This window comes from Kogia breviceps, chromosome 10, assembly GCF_026419965.1.
Source record: "Kogia breviceps isolate mKogBre1 chromosome 10, mKogBre1 haplotype 1, whole genome shotgun sequence".
In the NCBI taxonomy this organism is placed as follows: Eukaryota; Metazoa; Chordata; class Mammalia; order Artiodactyla; family Physeteridae; genus Kogia; species Kogia breviceps.
In genome coordinates this window covers 73,805,957-73,824,854 of record NC_081319.1, presented here as the reverse complement: position 1 = coordinate 73,824,854, position 18,898 = coordinate 73,805,957, and the positions used below count along the sequence as shown (strand labels likewise).

The window sequence follows — 18,898 nt, the reverse complement described above, 5'->3', positions numbered from 1 at the left end:
TCCAGGATCATAAGGGGAATTCCTTATTAAATGTTTCTTGAGAGATGAGAATAGTAGTCTGGAATTCTGTTACATCTTGGTGGATGCTATAAGCCTGGTAGGATCAGCAAGAGAAGCTCACTGAGTTAGTTCAACTAAAGTCTTTTTTCTTGAAAAGAAGTTTTTAGACTGGCAAGTAGCATGCTTTATTGGAGTAAGTGAAGGTTGTGAAATCGGGCCCAGGTTTAACTCTCATCTTAGTGTCTTACTATGTGACCTTTAAGTTTCTAAATCCCTGAGCCTCTTTATCTCTAGCAGCTTTGTAGTAATGCATTCATTCTGAATAGAAACTTTATCCTCAAAAGGTATTAAAATCTAAAATCCTAGGAAGACTAGTGGTGAATATAAAAATTCTGTCGAAATTTTATGAACTACTTTAAAAAGGAACCAAAGACGTTGAAAATGAGTTGAAAAGGACAAGCCCTATCCTAGTAACCACTATTGTAGTGGTTTCAACCGCACAATGAAAAAAATCAATAATTCAGAGTGGGCCGAAAATCACCCTTAAGAGCTGTATTCCTGTTGCCACACGCATCATAAATCAACAGGCAATGCAAGGATTATTCAATGAGTTGATACAGTTAAAATTGGTGAGTATCAACTAACTGGAACTGCTCAACCCATTTGTTCCATATCCTAAAACTGTAGAGTAGAACATATAAAAATGGACTAGAGAAACTAAACAGGAATGCTTATCATACTTTAGAGGTAAAGCAGTTTCTTTGTTTCCTGAACTTTTAACAAAGACAAGTTAGGATATATATGAATGAATGTCAGTTTTCTATACCGAAGACAGTAGGAAATTTATACAGCAAATACACTGTGGTGCGGTAGGCCAGAGCATGATTTGGTTAAAATATTCCCCAAATCTCAGTTGCTTAATACAAATATTCTACTCACTGATATTGGAGCAATGAGGGTTGAGTGACTCATCTCCAAGCAATGATGGAGGAATTCATGCTCCTTCCATCTCCGTTACTCTACCTGGACTATGTCTTCCAAAGTCTCCAGAGATATAGAAGAATGAATGATATCTAGAGGGTTTATGACCAGACCTAGTGCTAGTACATATCAGTGGTACTGAAGATGTTGGACCACGAACTGTTTTACTTTTCAGTGATGAAATAGTTTGTACCAGAATGGAGGTCAACTACATCAATAACCACACTTGAGTTCAGTTGGGTATTTTGACAGCAAGTCTTCTCGTGAAGGGAAATGCATATTATAATCTGATGCAAGCACATTAACTCATGGACTGATAATGGTTTGTAGATTGGCACTGGTGTGTGGATCAGATTTAGGAGCACTGGTGTACATCACTTTTCCCACAGTGGGACCAGAACCCAGTCATGCTCCTACTTTACTGTGAGAAGTCAGAAAACATAATTGTCAGGTAGTGCTATGTGCTCCCAAATCATATTTGGTCTTCCCTTGTGGACATAAGGAAGGCTACAAAGGGCTGATATTTTAACTAGTTATCTAAATGACGTCAGTGACAATGGCAGGGTAAGTTCCTCCGTAAACAAAGAACAATGGGAAAAATTGTCAAAATCAACTATTTCAGAACTTGGGAAATAAAACCTTCCAGCAATTCAGGGGAATCTCCATAACAGCAAGCTCTGTGGAATTTTTTTTTTTTTTTTTTTTTTTTTTTTTTTTTGCGGTACGCGGGCCTCTCACTGTTGTGGCCTCTCCCATTGCGGAGCACAGGCTCCGGACGCGCAGGCTCAGCGGCCATGGCTCACGGGCCCAGCCGCTCCGCGGCATGTGGGATCCTCCCGGACCGGGGCACGAACCCGTGTCCCCTGCATCGGCAGGCAGACTCTCAACCACTGTGCCACCAGGGAAGCCCCTCTGTGGAATTTTTTAATGTTTTATTTCTATTCTGCACCATCCTTACCCCCAGGTCTGTGGTAACTTTGAAAACCAGAAAACCTGGAAGTCACCAGAGAAGAATGACATTAGAGCTCTTTCAAAGCCCTGTTTCTGGAGAACTGTCACTATTTGACCTGTCTGGTGGTCCACTGGAAGACCCTACTCACAAAGCCATCTTTATTTGACCTGACTCAGTGATCACCTAATACAAAACTTTTCCCTGGGAGAACTTGTCAAAAATAGAGGCAATAATTTAACATTGCAGCTGCCTGAGATGGTGGATATCAGTTAGGGGAAACATTGAGCTAACCAAAAATCTTCAAAGGAAAAACTGGAAATTAGATGTCCAGAGGATCTTTGAAAATCTCCAGTACATTCCTAGGAATCTAGAAGGTCACATATGTAGAAGTGTACACATGCCAGGAAAGGTTCAAGAAGGCCCTAATCTCTTACCTCTCACTGACCTTTGAAGCTCTGAACAAGCAGGAAATGAAGGCTAAGGCAGTTTTCAACTACCAGGCTTAGTTCTGAAGGCATGTCCTAACACATGCACAAATCCGCTCAGCAAAGACTGGGAGACTTTCGGTCCCAGGTGATTAGCTACTGATTGGACAGATTTCTTTAATCACGTAGCTAACCAAATAAGACCTCAGTGGTCACATGATAAATACTGACTTCATAAAATTTAGTAAAGTTATTAAATAAGCAAATGACAAACAGCAAACCCTAGGGAGAACCTAATCTCCAGAGCTGCCATATTATATTAATGTCCAGTTTTAAATAAAAAGTGGAAACATAAACAATATGGCCCATCCACAAGAAAAATGTAAGTCAGGAACTGTCCTTTGGAATCCTAGCTACTGGACTTATTAGACACTTTAAATTGACTATGTTAAATATTTTTAAAGAAATGTAACCATGCTCAAAAGAGTAAAGGAAAATATGAAGTCTTGCCAATTGGAGAATATCAAATATTTTTAAAAGAAACAAATAGAAATTCTTAAGTTAAAGTATACTAACTGACAACTTCAAATATGCTGTTAAATGCCTCTGAACAGGCAGAAGAATCTGAACTTGCAGACCAACTAACTTGAATATCAGAATGTCCTAGAATTAGATAGGGGTTGTAGTTGCAGAATTCTTGTGAAGATACTAAAAACTGCAGAATTAAAAGCTTACATGTCATAAAATTCACCCTATCTCAGAACAACATAATGGGCCAGGGACAATCTACCTCACAAAATACAACCAGTAAATATACAGAAAGTAACTGCATAAGAGTAGATGTGAACACTAAAGCGAGGGATGGTTATCTACTTGAACACTTGGTGTTGGTGGGCTACACTGTGATTGGCCTTACCAATCGGTCCAAGTTGATAGGATGCTTCCGAGAGGCAGTCAGGCAGTGTCAGCCATCAGGTCTTACTTCGATAATTGCACCTATAGCAGTTGAGTCATAAAAGACCAGATATAGGAAAAAGCTAAGATACTTAATATTTAATCATGCCTTTATTGAGTAAACCATAGTACAGCCACTAGGTAGAATATTGTTCATTCTAAGTAGCTATAGAAAAAATGCTTTGTTGAAAACCATACTATAGAGCTATATATACCAATTATAATTGAACTTATAATCAGCATTTATATTCCAGTCTAACTGTATAAAGTCAGTGTAACTTCTAACTTCTTACATTTTTCATGAAAGTACTTAGACTTGATAATAAAACAGAACCAGGAATTTAGCATAATATACTCATGGTTTATTATAATACTAACATAGCAACTTATTTTGCTACTATCAAGCTGACTGTCCTATCTCTAAATGGTTGTATATGAAATATTAAAAGGTCCTGGAGGACCCTGACTTATGCATGTGTTCTCTTAATGCACTGATCTGAGACTTCTCAGGAAATCCATGCTTGTTCTAGAATGATCAGGCAGTGAACTTAAAATGCTGTGATCCCTTGGACAAGTTTAAGTGGCCTTGCAAAGGCAGCTTTCAGTACAGTAGGTACCACCAAAATCAGTTGGATGAGGAGACTACGAGGAGGCATTTGAAGTCCAGCATCTTCAGCTTGTCCTGCAAATGAAGAAAGGACTAGCATGGCAGGTGCAGCAAGATGAGGTCCCATTACAGATAGCATTAACAAGATGGCCAAGGTCTTTGGAACTCCTGAAGCAGATGTACTGGGGAGGTAGTATGCTTGAACTCCTATGGATTTGCTCAAACCTGAGTCCAAGTGGGAGGCGAGTAGTCCATCACATTTATCTTTGAATCAGACTGTCCCGTGTTAAAGGGTCTCCTATGGGGGATCTAGGCTCAGGTGTCACCATCTTTAAAGATGGCTATAAATACCACCAACTTAAGTGGCTAAGACTCTTTGGGGGACAGGACTAGCTGAAAAACTGGCTCAGGAAACTGTTTCTTTCTAGCCTAGGGTAAGGGAACCACTTCTCTAAGCCTGCAGAGTTGAGGGGACATCTGAAAGTTCAAGATTCTCAGGGGCGTCCACCCAGATATACCCATCTTGAGTCTGGAGGTCCCATTCTTCGCCTATCAAGTCTCTGAATCTAGCAAAGGAGACCTGTCAAGTTCTCATTCAGTATCCTTTGTATCTCTGCCACCTTTACAGTCAAATGCTCAGAGTGAATTTTCAATGCAATCTGTCATCCAGCTGCAGGAGATGAAGATCTCTTTAAATCAAGTCACTGAAATGTCCTGGCTTTCACAGCATGTCCTGAGTTGCTAGGAGGCTGATCTGAGCCTATCATTCTTCAAGGTTTCTAAATCAGTTTTTTAAAGTCAGGCTCTCCTACAATCATAGGTTTCCATTACCCAATACTGTTCAGATACCAGAACCACTCCATCACCCAGTGCTTCCCTTTCCACCTGTACTTCAACCCAGGAAAGGTGAGTCTTAAATGGTGATACTAGAGAGTATTCTGCTGAGAAAGAGAAAGGAATGTCTTCCAAAATCTATAAAGAACGGGCATCGGGGGCATTTAGCTGTAACTCCTGCTTCCCATTGGAGATATGCCCTGAAGGTATTAACACCCCTTCGCTCGGAGTTTCCTTCAAGTCTGGGCTTGTACATGAACAGGGCTGACTTCTGTAGCTTCAGAGAAGACCCTGAGGCAGAAAGCACAAAGACATGTAGGTCACTTGAGCTGGACACTGTCAGCCTGAGTTCAGGCTCATCTAGAACTATCCAAAGTATCTGCAGCTGAAATTAGAGACAAGCCAGGAAGATGTGACTCAGAGCAAAAGTTCCTATTCGTCAGGGAAAGGTAACAATGCCACTGACTTCTCAAAACTGCCAGACCCTCCTCTGAGACTTGACGTAATCTGTGTCTGTCAGCTCCTTCAGGGAGAGAAGTGAAGACCTGACCGTCATGTCCCCTCTGCCATGAGTCAGAGGCTGACTCCATGCAGCATTGCCTTTCCCATGCATCCCGTTTGCACACGCATGGGCACTGAGCAGGGCGTGGGCATCCTGTGCCTCCATCTGAAGAGGGAAACCCAGAGGCAAGAGTTGATGTCAGTACAAACACCATGGCATTTATGTCAATGTGAAATCAGCTGCTGGAGCAAGGGGCAGGTGAGACTGAAGGGATGTGATGTACATAACAGATGTCTGATACGTGCTGTGTATGTGATATACCAAGTAGGCAAAGATAAGAATGGTGAACATGGAACAAAAAATAAAAACACTTCACAGACGTGACCTAAGGGAAACATAGATCGCTGAGCTCAGTCACTTAGACTATATTCCAAGTGTACATGAAATGCTTGTAAATAAACCAGATAGTAGGCCAAAAAGCAAATTTCAATGAACCTCAAGACGCCATCCTATCTTGGTCTGGTTTTCTCAGAAATTGGAGCCTGAGAGAACTCGGGTACAGGTGACTTACTTGGGAGGTGATCCCTGGCAGCAGGAGTGAGGGGTGTGACAAGAAAAGCAGTCAAGGGAGGGACTTGCCTGGTGGTGCAGTGGCTAAGAATCTGCCTGCCAATGCAAGGGACACGGGTTTGATCCCTGGTCTGGGAAAATCCCACATGCCGCAGAGCGACTAGCCTGTGTGCCACAACTACTGATCCTGTGCTGTAGAGCCAGCGAGCCACAACTTCTGAGCCCATGTGCCGCAACTACTGAAGCCTGCATGCCTAGAGCCCATGCTCCGCAAAAAGAGAAGCCACCACAGTGAGAAGCCCATGCACCGTTACAAAGAGTAGCCCCCGCTCGCCGCAACTAGAGAGAGCCTGCTCGCAGCAACGAAGACCCAACGCAGCCAAAATAAATAAATAAATAACTTTAAAAAAAAAAAGAAAAAGAAAAGAAAAGCAGTCTTGAGCCAGTTACTGCCACAGGCAGCTGGGCTTGACCCTGCAGAGAGCCCTGGAAAACGTGCTGCAGGTGTGCGTCTGCAAGACAGGAGGCGGGAGCACATGCCTCTTACCTCTCATCCCCTGTTAATGGAGAGTTGCCTCCAGGAGTATCAACACCGCCCCCCCACCCCCCGCCGCCGCCACTTCTGAGCTGCCCCGCCTGCAGGTTGAATGAGCTCCTGCGTGTCAGAAAAAGCACCGAGGAAGAAAACGCTTGGTGAGCCTTTGAGATAGGACACTGTCCTTCACAGCCACACTGACATCAGGCGTGCCAAGGGCGTGGAGCTGGGCCACCAGAACTCTGCTGCATGTAGATCACCTTCTCTGACCGAAATACAATTTTGTTATCTTTGACTTCAGCTTAATTACCCACATGTTTCAATTTAGGAAATACTGAAATTCTTGGTCTCAGAACAAATAAGTTACTAGAAATGAATGATGATCGATACCATAAATCAAAACTTGTGGAATATGGAAAGTAAAATTTAAAGAGAAACTTAAACCATTTTTAACATTTTACATTGATGAACAAACATCAAACTTACTGTTTTTTTTCTACCTTTTGGATTCTATATATATATGTTATATTATATCATATATATGATAGCAGAACCTAATGAAATGAAATGTGATGCAGTAGGGACAAGACCAGACATCAACTACCTGGAGAGGCCAAGGAGGTAGACGGACCTGGTAAGACTGGTGTGGTGGGCTCAGGTGCCCACCCATAGCCCTCAGATCTTAACATACCAGTGGGCACAGGCTGGCATATAACTGCCAGTGTTGCATCTCTGAGGGCTCTGCCCAAAGCCGCAGAAGGCCCCTTTGTCTTTGCACAGGACAGGCCCCAAGTGCTAGGGAATTAACACATCTTTGGAACAGGCCTTAACCAATTACTGATTGGAATTAGGTTGTACATGCCCCATACTCTTGCCCTTCAGGTGGGATACCTTTAGTTTCTCCATGAGACTAGGCTCCAGTCATTCCCAACGTTAAGTCTTAATATCGTAAGACATACTGTATGCCTTCTCTTGTCTCACTTCTCCACTCTCTAACTACTGGTGTTTCCCAAATCTACTTGCCTTCAACCTGTTAGGATCTGCTTTTTGGAAAACTCAAACTAAAATAACTGGTCAAAAAGAAGTCCCCGGACTTCCCTGGTGGCGCAGTGGTTGCAAGTCCGCCTGCCAATGCAGGGGACACGGGTTCGTGCCCCGGTCCGGGAAGATCCCACATGCCACGGAGTGGATAGGCCCATGAGCCATGGCCGCTGAGCCTGTGCGTCCGGAGCCTATGCTCCGCAATGGGAGAGGCCACAACAGTGAGAGGCCCGTGTACCACAAAAAAAAAAAAAAAAAAAAAAGACGTCCCAAGTAAACAATATTTGGACTTACGAAATGGAATGTAATTACAGACAAATAAGAATGTTATGAGCCACTTTAGGGCTCAAAGCAAATTTCAATGAACCCCAAGATACCATCCTGTCTTGGTCTGGTTTTCCCAGGTATTGAAGCCTGAGAGAACTCAGGTACAGGTGACTTACGTGGGAGGTGATTCCTGGGAACAGGAGTGAGGAGCGTGACAAGAAAAGTAGTCAAGGGAGGGACTTGCCTTGTGGCACAGTGGCTAAGAATCCACCTGCCGGGACTTCCCTGGTGGTCCAGTGGTTAAAACTCCACGCTCCCAGTGCAGGGGGCCTGGGTTTAATCCCTGGTCAGGGAACTAGATCCTGCATGCTGCAACTAAGGCCCAGCGCAGCCAAATAAATAAATAAATATTTAAAAAAAAAAAAATCCGCCTGCCAATGCAGGGGACACAGGTTCGATCCCTGGTCCAGGAAAATCTCACATGCCACAGAGCAACCAGCCAATCTTAAATTTGTATTACATGAACACACTCCTAGAAAAACAGAACTTAACCATAATGAAGTCAAGAAATGATGCATAGCTCTATTCCAGTGAAAAATAAAATCAGGCCCAGAGTATTTCATAACCAAGCACTCTCAATTAATTCCAATCTTACAAAGTCTACCAGAGAAAGAAAAAGGGACATTTTTCTCAGCTCATTTCAAAGCCCAAATAACCTTGGTTATGAAACTAAATCAGGACAGCACAAGAAATTTGTGAAACTGGTATTCATAATCTTAAGACTAGCTAATCTGACTTAGCAATATGTACAGATATAAAAACACTAACATATTCTTTTACAGGAATGTAAGTTTGGTTAAGTTGGCAGTCAAGGTCCAATCAGGAAAAATCCCTTTGCTTGAAATATCCAGAGTGGTTTCTAGTACAACTGATTTTTGCAGGGGTGATAGAAGACCAGAGAAGCTAAATAGGGAAGATGAAACAATGCCGATTAACAAGGATATGTATCTTAGGACCCTGTTTATATTGAGTTCTAGAAAAGTCAACTAATCTATGAGAGAACTTGGATCAATTGTTTCCTGGGGTAAGAGGAAACTCTCAGAGATAGAAATCTATATATTGCCTGGGAAAGTGGTTAGGTAGATATAAAACTCCGTACACTTTAAGGTATATACAATGTATATTTTATCTCAATGAAGACTGAAATAACATATCTTTAGTTGGAGAATGAAATAAAAACAAAAAAAACCAGTCATAATACACCCACCAATTCACTTCATTGCAACTGCAATAGCTCACTCACAGACAGCCTCTTGAATTGCATATCAATTCATTTATCTTTGGACAATATAATATGAATCTATGCATTTGTGGTAGTTTTGCAAGCTGTTATCTAAAAGAACTAGTATAATCCTTCTCTAATTTACTTATACTCTCTCTGAGACATGTATGTTGTTGTAGTTTACTCATTTTTCATCACCAAATTATTCCAGTGGATAAATCGTGACCACTTCATACTTTTTCCTGTTAATGGACTTCAGGTTCACATAATTTTATGGCTAATGTTTTTTGAACATTCTTGGACACTTCTTGTAGAGGTATACAATATTTCCTAGCGTATATACCTGGGAGTGGGTTTGAGTATGCATATTTTTAATTTTGGTAAATATTTTTGAGGTTACAGCACCAAAAAATACTTACCAGTATAATATAGATTTCCCTTTGTTCCACATCCTTACCAGCACTTGGTACTGGCAAAAAAAAAAAAAAATGTTAAAGCAGATAAAACTACAGTGGTATTGGGTTGGCCAAAATGTTTGTTTTGTTTTGTTTTCTGTAACATGGCTATAGTACTGCTTAGTTGTCTTTAACTTCATTCGAAACAATTTTGTTAGATTGTATGTGATAGTTGTCATATCAGCATGCATTTAAAAAAAACACATCAAAATTTGTGAATTTTTGTATAGCTATTTTAATATTGAAGATGTAAGAAAAGCAACATTTTCAGCATATTATGCTTTATTATTTCAAGAAAAGTAAAAACACAACTGAAATGCAAAAGAAGATTTGTGCAGTGTATGGAGAAGGTGCTGTGACTGATCGAACATGTCAAAAGTGGTTTGGGAAGTTTCGCACTGGAGATTTCTCACCGGACGATGCTCCATGGTCGGGTAGACAAGTTGAGGTTGATAGTGATCAAATTGAAACAATAATTGAGAGCAATCAATGTCATACCATGCAGGAGATAGCCAACATACTCAAAGTATCCAAATCAAGTATTGAAAATCATTTGCTCCAGCTTCGTTATGTGAATCACTGACGTTTGTGTTCCACGTAAGTTAAGCAAAAAAACCTTCTTGACCATATCTCCACATGTGATTCTCTACTAAAACGTAACGAAAACGTTCTGTTTTTAGAACAAATTGTGACGGGCAATGAAAAGTGGATACTGTACAACAATGTGGAACAGAAGAAATCATGGGGCAAGCGAAATGAACCACCACCAACCATACTAAAGGCCGGTCTTCATCCAAAGAAGGTGATGTTGTGTATATGGTGGGGTTGGAAAGGAGTCCTCTATTATGAGCTCCTTCTGGAAAGTCAAACAATTAATTCCAACAGATACTGCTCCCAATTAGACCAACTGAAAGTGGCACTCGACGAAAAGTGTGCAGAATTTGTTAACAGAAAATGCGTAATCTTCCACCACGATAATGTAAGACTGCATGTTTCTTTTGATGACCAGGCAAAAACTGTTACAACTTGGCTGAGAAGTTCTGATTCACAAATCACACCATTTACACCATATTCACCAGACACTGCACCTTAAAATTTACATTTATTTCAGTCTTCACAAAATTCTCTTAATGTTAAAAATTTCAATACCCTGGAAGACAGGAAAAGGCACCTGGAACAGTTCTTTGCTCAAAAAGATAAAAAGTTTTGGGAAGATGGAATTATGAAGTTGCCTCACCTGAAAAATGGCAGAAGGTAGTGGAACAAAAGGGTGAATACGTTGCTCAATAAAGTTCTTGGTGAAAATGAAAAATGTCTTTTATTTTTACTTTAAAACCGAAGGCACTTTTTGGCCAACCCAATATAATAATACAGGCATTATAATTATCACTTCCTTTTTTTGGTATACATTTAATTATGTTTTTAATTTTTGGCTGCTTTGGGCCTTCATTGCTGCATGCAGGCTTTCTCTAGTTGTGGCGAGCGGGGGCTACTCTTTGTTGCGGTGCGTGGACTTCTCATTGTGGTGGCTTCTCTTGTTGCGGAGCACAGGCTCTAGGCATGCGGGCTCAGTAGTTGTGGCACATGGGCTTAGTTGCTCCATGGCATGTGGGATCTTCCTGAACCAGGGCTTGAACCCGTATCCCCTGTGTTCAACAATTTTTTTCTTGCAAGGTTTCATTCATCATATCTTTTTAACCATTTCATTTTAAAGTTCTGGTTTCTAAGAGTTCTTGACATATTCTGGGTACTAATCCTATAATGGTTATATCTCAAATCTCCCCAATTACACTTTTTATTTCCTTATGTTCTTAGAACAGAAATTAATATTTTCTTATAGATGATACTTAGTATACTTAAGAAACCCATTCCATTTTTATTTGGAAACTTAATATTGTCAATTGCTAAATTAAGATGTGAAAATAGCATTGTGATTATGTTTAAAAGGAGTATCTTTTATAGAGGCATAAGAAAATATTTACTGATAGAACAACATGATGACATGATATTTTGCATTTGCTTCAAAATAATGGGGAGTTAGGTGGGTGGTGGATGGATCAGAATTGGCCTTGGGTTGCTGATTGTGGTGCTGAATGAGGGATACTTGGGGTTCATTTTACTATTCTATCTTTATGTAGATTTGAAATTTTACATAGTAAACAATTAAAAAGTAACAATTATACAATGACAACAAAATGAAACTCAACATTCCTGTGAGTTGGCTACTCTCATTTCATATTAATAAGGAAGTTGCAGCTTGGAAGAATTAATGACCTCATCAAACCTAATCTTAAGGGAAAAATTGTTCATTTTTTCCCATACTAGGTTGCATACCTAAAATTAAATAATGCAAATTAAAAACCAAGTTCATAAGAAAGAAATTAATTAGAAAAATATTTACATTTAGATGAAGAAACCCATCCTTAAAGTCATAAAGTATCCTTCATTTTCTTAAAGCTCTGCCTCACACTTCAGTATTAGCCTCACACCATTTACAAATCAATTACAGATGAATTAAATATCTAATTCTCTTTCCTTATGGATAACCTATAAAACAGTATATTCTTTCCCCACTGACCAGCAACATATCTAAGTCAATGTTAAATTGCCATATATGCATGGACTCATGTCTAAATTCTGTTCTATTGGTCTGTTCGCCCATCCTGCCCAATTCTGTACTCGATAAAATTGACAACTTCTGTAATTATAAATTGACTTGGTGGCTGGTGCACTTCCCATATTGAGCCCTTGGCCATCGTAGCTTTACCCGATAGGCAAATGAGAGCTTCTAAAACTGCTGTCTTCCAGCCAAAATCAAGACAATATTACATCCCAGGAGGAAGTGGTGAAGATTTATGCCACTTAAAATATATCGAAAGGAGACAGGGATAATGGTGCCCATTATATCCATCTAATTCACCAGTCTGGTGGCTGAAAAATCCACAGTCTGGAGCGAGTTTGCTGGGTCTACTAGTAGGAGTCCCCATCACACCTGCAGTGATGTTAGTAGCTGCAGTGATGTCTACCTTTGTTAGAACTGATTAACCTGGCCTCAGTTACATGGTATGTAGCCGTTAATATCTTCTTTTTGGAGAATCAGAAGTGGCTCACATCTACAAGTAATAGACATCATAAATCTGATTTTGCTCCAGAGCTTAATCAACTTTCATATTCTGTTGAAGTTTGAGATCAGGTACTTCTGAATGCACTGTAAGCCATATTGATTCACTCTATTGATGACATGCTAATTGGTCTAGGTGAGCAGTAAGGGGCTAACACATTGGAGGTATTGGTAAAGCAATGTGCTTCATGGGGTGGAAGACAAACCAAAGATTCAAGGACCTGCCACATCAGTCAGACTTTTACAAGACCAGTGACCAAGGGTATGTTGGGACATTCTGCACAAAGTAAAAGATGAATTATTACACCTTCCATCATGAATAAAGTACAACACCTCGTGGGGCTGTCTGTAAGGTTAGGATTCCTGCCGTGCAAACATTGAGTATAAAGAAAGCCTACAAACTCCAAGTGGGGCCCATAGAAGAAACAGGCTCTTCAGTCTGTCCAGCGTATGCTGCTTGGACCAGATAACCTAGCACACCCTATAGGATGGCTGAGCAAATCTTTTCTGAAGAAGCTAAGGTACTAAATGATTTAGGCTTTGCAAGCTATATGGTCTCTGTTGCAAATTCAACTCTGCCACTGTAGTGTTAAAGCAGCTATAGATCCCTCTGGGAGGGAGGATAAACAGGTCAGTAGCAGTGCTATTTAAGTTCAGAAACTTTTGTAGCTTTAGCACTTAATTTGAAATGAATCACAGACCTAACTTAACCTTTATGTGTAGATTGAGGTATGAGGTAGGATTTGTAGTTAACTCTCTTCTGTATGAAATATCTAGTTTTAGTCATAATATAAAAACATATTCTCCATTGAATTATGTGGGTGCCTTTGTTAGGTTTCCTATGTTCCAATGGATCTTTATTTCTGGATTTCCTATTCTATTGATGTATTCAGGAAAGGCCTCACTGCCCAGGTACAAGAAAAACGGTTGTCTGATATCTTTCAGCCGTTAGCTCTTCAGGGTCTGCCTTAGCTTTTGACGTGAGGTCACGTGCTTTTCAGGGGTGCCCCAACCGATTACTGCACCACCACCTTGGTCAGTCATCGGATGGAGGCTGCCCAGAGGAGAGCTTGCCCCTATCCACCACTACCTTGATCAAAGACCTAGCTATTCCTGTCCATTTTGGACCTCCCCTCAGGACCAAATTTTCTACATTGCAGAGACTTTGCCAGGTCTATACTGCAACCTGGTGGATTCTCCTGACCCACCTTTCCTCCTCCTTCCCTTTCAAAGGCATTTCTCTTTCAAAATGTTTGCATCCCTAACTCTCTCAGTATCTGCCTCCCAGAAAGCCTGACATGACAAGTGATGTATGTCTACATTATGCAAATTCCAAACTGCATTGATTATTGTAGCTCTATTAAGTCTTGAAGTCAGGTAATAAAATTGCTTTGTTCTATATTAAAATGACTTGGGCTTTCTACTCCCACTTCCAGATGAATTTTTGAATAATGTCAGTTACTATAGAAAATTACTTTCCTTTGGTGTTGTGTTGATTATATAGATCAATGAGGGAGAATGGGCATCTTAACAATATGAATTATCCAATCTATAAATGATATATCACTCTACTTAGATCTTGTTTCTCAATATTTTACATATATTTATGATACTTCATTAAGAAATCAAGAACAAATCCATTGAAGATCAGCCCTTTTGTCAATGTTGGCTCAGTTTTCCTTATTGGAAAGACTTCAAAAGAATTCATTACATAGCTACCATAAAAATAAAGCAAAAAGGGATGAGGGCAGTAACCCAGAGAATTGGCAAGAGCAGGCTAGTGAGACAAAGTGAGGATCTGGTGTTCCCAGAGCCTAGGAACCAGTGTCACGTGAGGCTATCTGGCAGGAGCATGTAACACAGAGTCACTGAGATGATACTCAAAGCTGAAAGAGAAGGTAAATACTTGAGCTCGTCTATCCTCTGTCCAACATTCTGTTGGTGTGCCATTTTCTGAACCTAGCCAGAAGTTGAGAGATTTGTTTACCTATTGCTGCACAAGAATATGACTGAACTTGGCAGCTGAAATCAATACACAGTTACCACAATTCCTAAGGATCAAGAGTCTGGGCACAGTTTAACTGGTCCTGTTTGACTGCTTCAGAGTTTCTCAAAGCTGCAGTTCAGGGGTTGGCTGGGCTATATTCTCATCTAGAGGCTTGACTGGGGAAGAATCTATTTCCAAACTCAGATGGTCAGTAAAATTCAGTTCCTTGTTTTGGACTGAGGGAGTCAGTTTCTGGCTGGCTTCTGGCCAGAAGCTGTCCTCAGTTTCTAGAGGTTTCCCTAATTTCCTTACCCTATGGGTTTCCCTAACACAGATGGCTGCTTCATTAAAGCCAAAAGGGAAATTCTGACCTTCATCTTATGCAGATGATGTCTTATAAAACACAAGCACGGAAGTGACATGCTATCACCCTTGCTATGTCCTACTAGTTAGAAACAAGTGACAGGTCCTGCCCACACTGAAGGGGATGCTGTTATGGAATGGTGTGAATTCCAGGAAGCAGGGATCGTGAGGGCTGTCTTAGAAGTTGCCCATCACAGCAGGGGAACCTGCAAATAGTAGTTTGCAGGGGGAGGGAGGCAAAGGATCTGAGTACAAATCAACTGACTTGCATGAGCCTGATGTCTTAGGTGCCAAATATCAAATGATCTAAACCAGAACAATTGTAGCCTTTATTTCCTCTTCTCTCCTTATCCTTGATTTTTCACTCCAGTTTCAACCTCTCCCATAGCTAATCACTCTAGAGTGTGTTAAATGTCTGAAAATATGCATTTATCCTTGGGTAATATAAAATGTTGCATGTATTTTTCGTTTACATAACTGATACTGTGCTATAGATCTTTCATTTTCATTTAACACCAAAATAGGTTGTTATACTACATGGAGTTCATGGTTTCTAACTTCTGTAATTTTATTTTTCATTTCCTGTAATGAACATCTAGGTTCTTTGCCAACTTTCCTTAACACCAAAATGAATATTCTAGAATATTTATGAATCTGAGAATACTCTGGGATATATCCAAGAATGTGACTGTTGGGTTACATTTCTTCATCTCCTGTCTGATTTTCTTAGAAAAAAATGGAGCTCTATGCTAAACTGACAATTAGACATTGAACTTTGTACCCTATTAAGAGTGTGAATTTCCTAAGCATCCATGAAAGGCTAATAAAAATAGATTCTACACTAGGCCAGAGAACCTTACATTTCAAAAGGCAGAAATTACGTTGTCACAAGGGAATATAATTTATGCAATAGAAAAAATTCCCATGCTCTTCCAATTTAAAATGTTCTGCTTCATAACTGCTGGTTCGAAGAATAAACCAAATACCCAGAGGTAAACTCATAACCTTAATTTTTAAAAACACATATTTTTAAAGACATTACAGAACATTCAAGTGTAACTATAGGTTTAGCCCAATTCCATAAACAAGTTTTCTGTTTAAGTGAGATCACTAAAAGTAGCAAAAGCAGAAATTAATGTATTAAAACAGAACTGATAAATCCAAGAGCTGGCCCTTCTAGGTACTGGGATGGATAGGGAATAGCCTTTTTTTCTTTTTGGTTATGGAGTAGACATATTAGATGATAAATGATGGGGCTTAGGGAGACTTGACCATTAACTGGTCACTTAGCTTTTGACAGACTGTTTCCTCAGTTTAAGCTTACCATCTCTAAGCTAATATGAGATTGGAAACAGGGAGGGGAAGATTTGACTGCAATAAAGCTTAAGAAAATACTAGCAGTAATTTTGACTTTGAAGGGAAGGAGCTGGTGTATTTGAGCTCATGGATGTCAAGAGGCCTAAGTAACTGGGTTTATCTTGGTTGGTATCAATCCTTCCCCCACTCTCCACTTTTAAGCATGAGCCACGGGAAGTTATCTTTGTACCTTCCCCAGGGGGATGGAGGTAGGTGTCCATGGGCAGTGTTGTCTTAAGCAGAAGAAAGTCGCGTCACCCATCACAACTAGAGTTTTCGTCCTGGGGTCCTGCATAGAGCACTGTCTTGGGTCTAGCACCTCTTTCAACCTCCCTCCCCATTTTAAGCATGGCTGTGTTTTCTTTCTCAAACTTTCTGAAACATTGACATATGAAGTGAGGAATAATAAGCATAGTTTCAGCATGTACTCAGTTTGAACTTGAATTTTCATTTTCAACTTGAAATATGATCATAGCTACAAATATTTCTCCCTTCCTAATACTAGCAGTATTAAATTTCCCAGTACAACATCAATAGCAAGAGTAGTAATAACCATCTAAATAAACTGAATGCTTCTAATGGCTCATTAAATGTGAGATTTGCTCTAAGCCTTTGGAAGATTCTCTATCAAGCTATGATGTTTCCTTTTATTCCTAGCTTGACAAAATTCACTCATTCATAAAGTTTTCAAATGATTTTTTGAAACTTGAGATAATGTGGTTTTTCTCTAACATGTCAATGAAGTTATTGATATCCCCTCCAGTACTGATCTATCCTTGCATTTCTGAGACAAATTCTACTTGGTCCCTATATATTTTAATACACTGCTATATTTGATTTTCCAATATTTTTAGACTCCTTGCATCTGTTAATTATGTTGACATATAGCTTGCTCTTCTCATTCTGTCTATGGCATCAAAACTATGCTAGCTTTATACAAGGAATTAGGCAATCTTCATCTTTGGCATTGTTTTAAGTGCAGCATATCCTCAGACTCTTATCAATCAGGGTCTAAACCTGGGAAACAAAGCATTCCAAGTATTTACTACAGAGGGAATTTAATCCAGGTAATGAGTTAATCTGAAGATGGAGGTGCTGGGAAACAGGGAATGAGACGGTGAGAAAACTAAGAAATGAACAGCTTCAGGGATGCACTACTGCCGCTGGGTTGGGGAGACAGAGTAGGGGAAAACAGCCTTAGGGAGCCTGGGATGGGGGCAGCTGGAGAGGCAGAAACCAAGGTGGGCCTACCTGAGTCAGAGGAGCTGCCTGAGACAAAGAGGAAAAGGAAGATACCCTGGACTCTCCCATCCTCCAACCCCTCACCAGGGCTTGTGCCGGCCAGAAGCAGCTAAGGGCCAGCTGAATGAGGAGCCTGGGAAACGCAGCCTGCAAGTTCAAGGACCACCCCCCTGCAGTACCCTGAGTGGAACAGAAGGGCAAAGACCAAAACTGGGAGCAAACATCAAACTGGGATTCGTTCCAGGGTTTTGCTGTCTAAGCAGTGCTGCTATGAGCATTCTTGACTGTGTGGCCCAGTACACAGGTTTAAGATTCTCTATGGTGTATATCCAGGAGCCATTGGGTGTGTGGACCTTACATTTTACTGAAAACCACTAAAGCTCCTGTATGTTTCCCATTCCCAGTTACGTTGAAAATTGTCATTGCTCTGGGTCCCTAACAATGTAGAGTTTCAAGGATCTTCCATTGGCTCATCTGAACTCCTTTCTCCACCTCTTATCTTCCCAGAGGCTGACCTGAATGGACTTCATCTCTCAGGCCCTCTGGTCTCTGGCTGGGGCTCACCAGTAGGAAGCACTGGTGAGAGAGCTAAAAGAAGGTGACTACTCCTCCCCTGAACCCCTCTGGGGGAGAATGACAGCTTCTCCCCTTGGTTACTGCACTAACCAGTGTGCTTCCCGTACACACCGCCAACACCCCTGTGAGGAATCCCTCTGCAAACAAACCCTCCTCATGTTCTAAACTGAGGGAGCCATTTGTCTCCCCAGTCGGGGCTCAGACTGGTATATAGCCAGGTGGTCTTTATCATAATGGCTGCCCACCTGGCGCTTCTGGAATCTTGTTTAACTTCTGTTCCTGTGACTCTTAGTGTTACCAGCCACCTTCACGTTAACTGGTTATTTCTGTTTATGTGACCTCTGTTCACAGCTTGCTGTTGAGGACTTTTTCTTACTGATTTATGGGATTTCCTTATATAATCAAAATACTAGTCTCTTTTAGTCTGTATGGTGCAAATGTTTTCTCCCAATTTAGTCTTTTCCCTCGGATACCTCCTTAACTCTTAATTCTTTATAGTAAATCATTTGACACTCTTGTGTGCTTTTTACACACCAAAGGATTCCTTCTACCTTACCCCAAGTCATAAAATAACTTTAGAAGACAACGTAGAATAAGCTGCCTTTTACACCTACAGATCTTTGTATCTGCAGTTGATAGACTTTTGGCCCATGATAGGGTTCATACTCGAGTTCTTTTCCCCATATGAAAACCTCCATCCTGGACTCATGTATCGAAGCACTCACTCCTGCTCCAGCTACCCCCTGTGTCATTTTAACCTTCTAGGTACTCGAGCCTATTCTGGCCCTTGCCTGTTGTCTACCCTTTCCACTAAATCTTTTATCATAGAATCCTAGTTAAAATCCCGG

The 18,898-nt window shown here is 40.7% G+C and overlaps 1 long non-coding RNA gene across 1 annotated transcript in view; it reads left to right on the top strand.

Moving 5' to 3' along the window:
• Window positions 1-10,115, top strand: part of LOC136794924 (uncharacterized) — a 50,639-nt gene extending 40,524 nt beyond the window's left edge. Inside the window, exon 3 of the long non-coding RNA XR_010842389.1 lies at window positions 10,086-10,115. This is a non-coding gene — a long non-coding RNA (uncharacterized lncRNA). The remainder of the gene's footprint in view (window positions 1-10,085) is intronic.
• The last annotated feature ends 8,783 nt before the right edge of the window (window positions 10,116-18,898 follow it).